This window comes from Amblyomma maculatum, chromosome 1 (genome assembly GCF_055883805.1).
Source record: "Amblyomma maculatum isolate TAMU_Amacu chromosome 1, ASM5588380v1, whole genome shotgun sequence".
Taxonomy (NCBI): domain Eukaryota; kingdom Metazoa; phylum Arthropoda; class Arachnida; order Ixodida; family Ixodidae; genus Amblyomma; species Amblyomma maculatum.
In genome coordinates this window covers 48674228-48679253 of record NC_139344.1, presented here as the reverse complement: position 1 = coordinate 48679253, position 5026 = coordinate 48674228, and the positions used below count along the sequence as shown (strand labels likewise).

Below are 5026 nucleotides of genomic sequence, written 5' to 3'. Positions count from 1 at the left end.
GGAGTAGATGAAACACTGCAGCGTCCGGTCGCTGCGCGGCCGCGTCGGCTTCAAAAAAAAAAATGACATCAGGGCCTCTCCTAAGTTCTTTCCTTCCTCCATGGGCGGAGAGGATGGCCCCCAGAACCCGTGCTGCCCCTAGCGGCTGCCCTCTTTTCCGGTCACACTACGCGGCCACGCGCTCGCTGCAGCGCGGCCGTGCCGTCGGAGCACCTCTCTTTCTTCCATCGTGCTGCTTAATCATACCCGCCTTCTCGGCGCGATAGGTACTGAATGCGGTTAACCCCAGTGTGTAGTATGGCTTCGGTACACCTTAAAACTAAATGCAAGCGCTGTATGTAATGAAAATTTCATTTTACTGCAACAGCCTACTTTTAGCGCTCACTTCAGCGGATGTCCGCCGACAAAAAAGAAAAAAAAAAAACCGCAGCCGCTGTCCTAAAGAAGGTCAAAGCCACGCGCTGGCACCAAGAATGCTTGTTGCATTTCTACCGAAGGATACATGAGCGTTCTGCATCTCGTACATGTGTTGCAATCATCTGCAGCTTATACGAATTTATTTTAATTTGCAACAGGGCATGTTATTCGAGAGTATACAGCGAGTAGCACGTGACTTTTAGTTAGCACGGCATCACTTCGCTCTCTCGAAGATGCGCGATAAGCAAATAACTGCAGGTGAAACAGTTTGTTCCCGTTACTGGATGCAATTATGATCTGAGCCAGTTTACTGGAAATCTCCAAATATTTGTATTCTGTTTTAACAGAGTCATTATTTAATTTCAAACGTCGCCTCAAGTCAATAGCACCTGTAGTGATGCAAAACTATCGGATGAATTTGCTATCGTAGTGTGGAGATTTGGAAACTATAGACATCGTAAAACGACTATAGATAATACTGTGGATAGACTATCGATACTACCGGGCGACAGAATATGGATAGTAGTTACAGTAGCGAAATCGACAGTAAAATCGGTCTTATTGTTAGCGCAATTGATAGTGTAGTATTAGCACCGACAATACTATCGATAGTGCTGTGAATAATTATGTAGACCAAAATCTTTTCTGATAACAGGTTATAAGCCATATTGAACTGATGCACGTGACAAATACTTCGCAGAATTAAAGAAATTATTTCATTCCGCTGTTGAAATGCCGGAATATGTACATCAATACATTCACGTCGAGAGTCTTGTACGAAGCAATACCCCGAAATTTAATACCGGTTAATATCTCAGGCCGTCCTTTTTGCGCTCGCCCCAGTCCGCTGCAGTATTTCTCTATGTGTCTTCTGTATATGCCTTCAGTTACAGATGTGGATGTGCCGGCTATTTACGTCGAACATGCGTGGGCCGCTTGAGGTCGTGGGCATTTCGCTGTCGGCCAGCCACCGTGTTACCAAGCTCCTGTCCTAGTGCATAGGTCTGCATTAAGGCGTCGGACTGACGCTAATGCCTTCCTTTACCTCATTACGCGACGGCGGAGGGGGATTGAGACTTTCTGCAAACGGGCTTGCTTTTTCTTCAATACGAACTTCCTCCTCCCCATCTTTTGGTCTAAACCAAACATGATCGACTTGGTTCGCGTCTTTGTCTCTTGCTTCCTGTGCGCTCGTAGCCTCCTCAATGGCTTTCTCTGTTGCTTGAGTGCAGTCATTACTCGGAGATCCGCTCGATGTAGCGGCGGTGGCAACCGCGGTGTGACTCGTAGTCATTTCTCGTGGCCCGGCCGACGAGTCTGCCACTCGTTGAGTGGTGGTGGCAGCAGCTTTTCCGATGTCAACTGTGACTTGGGCGGTGTTGCAGCAGGTAGGTGGTGCTCGAATTTCAATTTCGGTGGAAGGCGAGCGGCATCTGTGCTCGCCGTGAACGGTGTTACAGAGACTGCTGTCGGAATCCGAAGGCCAGAGCGAGGCGTCCACGTGCACGTTCACAGAGTCCGAAGACCCGGCAGCGCTCTTCAAACGCTCCCGCTGCATCTGAAGATGTGCGGCGTGCCGCCTGTTGTCCTGGAAGGCGGCCTCTTCCTCCTGAAGTGCCCGTTCGAAGGCCAGCTGCTGTTCATGTCGTTTGTCTACTTCAGCCAGCATGGCGACCACTTCTTCCTGCTCCTTCCGCAGTATATCGAAGTCATACGGAGCTCCGCCAACTGCACCGCCACCGTGTTCCGGAGCGACGCCCTCTCCCTGAGCATTACCGCTGGCAACGTCGTCTTCGTAAGGCGGGTAGATGTTTAGTGCCCACTCATGTTCCTGCTGCTGCTGCTGCTGCTGCTGTTGCTGCTGCTGCTGCTGCGGGTGCTCCTGGTGCTCGAACGAGTAAGGGGAATGCAGTCCTTGCTGCGTTGCGAAACCAGTGTCATCGCAGGCTGCGTAGAAGCCATACTCAGGCTGCCGCACTGCGAAGTAGCTGCCATTGCTGGTTCGCACTTCCGTCCAGGGCACGAACGAGCTCATGTGCCGCTGGAAGACGGACGCATCGGCATAAGTGCCGCGGTACGGGACGTAGGCGTGTTCATGCTGCGGTTGCTGCAGCGGCTGTTGTTGCCAATATCCAGCCGTCGGAGCATTCGTTGCCACTGGCAACGCGGCGGCCGCGTGGTAAGTGCCCGTAGTGACGGACTCGTTGATGACTGCGGCGCCGGCGCCGGTGGCTGGATAGCTTGTGCTGGGTGCTATGCGGTTCCTGTGGCGATGCGGCTGTAGCTGCCTGTGCGCCGGTTGAGCGTACCTTGTAGGCTGGTACCGGCCCATGAGCTGCGCGTAGCCGTGCAACGCCATCCACGGGGGCGGCTCGCCACCGCTTCCTGCGTTGGCGCCATTTCTGTGGCGTCCCCCGGCGGCGATGGGGAACACGTTAGCGGGCGAGGGCAGCTTGATGGTCCACCGTCTGCCGCGCCCCGGCTGCATGGCTACTGCTGCTGCTGCTGCAGTCTGCTGCCGTGGCGGCGCACCTGGAGGACCGTTCCTAGAGCCGCACTGTCAGGCACCCGCATCTGCCGCGCGCCAACCTGCCGATGGCACCGCAACACGAGCCGCCGCGATGCTGGCACGCGGTCTTGTCCAACTGCATCACGGTTGTGCGAGTGATCTGAGAAATTTGATGATGATGATGATGATGATGATTTCCTCAGTACATTATCATCATTTTCGCAAAGTACCTCGCCAAGAAAACAACTGTCATCTTCCTCCACTATGGGGATGGGTTGCCTAATTTGTGTGCCGTGGAGACGAATCCACACTACGACTTCGCACCATGCGATGTCCTTCAGGAGGTTAAAATAAATCTGGGCTTGCAATCTGATCAGAAGAATCTACTTTTGTCTCTGCTAGCTGATTTTGACGATCCGTTCGAGATGAGCTTCAGGGTCGGACATGCTCCTGTAGCCAAGCATCGCATTGTTAGAAGTCGTAGTAGATAACACAAGTAATACTCGAAGATTAAAAGATGAACTGGGTTTATGAAACAATAAGTTTACATAATCGTTCTCTTCTCATGCGCGTATGCGTGTTCGTTCGCCAGCTCGCCTCGACGATCTCTTCTGTTCCCCTCTTGAGGCTAGCAGCGTCCCTCGATAGGACACGTGATCTCCACAGTCCCTCTGTCTGTCAGCAGTCGGCGCTAGCCGTCAGTAACGGCGCGCCAAAGGAACACAAACTCGGGCTCCATGGAGGACTCACATGCCCCTCACTCATGTTCATCTGTCCTCAGATCACAAAATCCTTGGTGTGCTGGGATTCGGCGAGTCCGTGTGGAATGTGGTCGTGCTGTTTGGGGCTGCATATCTTGTGTTACTTCACCCGGGTCGGAAGCTGTCCCATCACTGTCGGGAGACTTGATTGCAACTGTGATGGAGATGTTCAGTCAGTTCTGCTCTTTCACTGTCGTCGTTGGCGTTGTTGGCTGCAAACTGACGTCCAATGAAAGAGTCTCCAAGTTCAGGGAAGCTGGCTTCTCTTGGGGTATGTCTCCTCCCTTGCTCCGTGTTGACTTTTTCTACTACCTACTACTTTGTGCAACGTTCGATGTGCACGTCTGATCTTCACCATGTTCTCTCCCAAGATTTCAGAAATTTCATAAGGGCCGTCAAACAGGGGGTCGAGAGTTGATGATCGGGAGCCGAGCGTCCAGTAGACAATGTCACCGATTTGGAAGTTAGGTGTCTTGCGATTTCCGTCATAATGCTCCTTAGCTGCCTTCTGGCTCTCCTCGAGGTTATTTCGCTTGGCCTCTGATCTTGGCTAATTCGTGGTCTCGCGGCTTCTTCCAGATCTTCTTCGACATCTGAAAGGTGGAGTTGTCCAGGAAGCCGGGGAGTGTAGCCATGCATGAGTTCAAACGGTGTATATTGCTTCGACGTGTGCTTCGAGACGTTTACGGCAAGTACAGATTCTGGAAGCTTCTTGTACCAGTCGATGCGTGTCTCTAGAATCTTTCGAAGTATGTCCTTCAAGACTCCGACTACTCGTTCCACCAAACCTTTGGCTTGAGGCCAGTACGGCGGCGTTGTGATGTGAGCGATTCCGAGACGATGATGCATGGTAGCTGTCCTTTTATTGATGAACCCTCCTGCCTGATCTGTCACAACCATCTTTGGGATTCCGAATCTTGGTATCCATCTGTTTAACATGTAGTCTATATAGCAGACTGCAGCTGTTGAAGGCACGGGGACTGCGTTGATGTAGCGTGTGGCATGGTCGACGCACACGAGTACGTGCTGATATCCTTGAAATTCTTCCAATGGACCGAAGTGATCGAGTGATATGACTGTGTTTGGAAGGGTTGGGATGCTTCTAGGTTGCAAACAACCTTCCGCTATGGTCGTCCTTCGGTTCACCCTCTTGCAAGTGTTGCAAGACCTAACATAGTTCTTCACTTCTCGTTGCATCTTTGACCACCAGTATTGTCTCTGAATTTGGCTTAGAGTGCGCTGTGCATCCATGTGTCCCGTGGAATCGTTACACATTTGAAGTACATAGTCCCTCAAGACTGTAGGTTCTACAACCTTGGCGCCCTTTCCGTCTGCAGTA

The 5026-nt window shown here is 51.9% G+C and overlaps 1 pseudogene; it reads right to left on the bottom strand.

Moving 5' to 3' along the window:
- Window positions 1-1144: 1144 nt before the first annotated feature.
- On the bottom strand, window positions 1145-3691 carry LOC146202315 (uncharacterized; annotated as a pseudogene).
- Between the last annotated feature and the right edge of the window lie 1335 nt (window positions 3692-5026).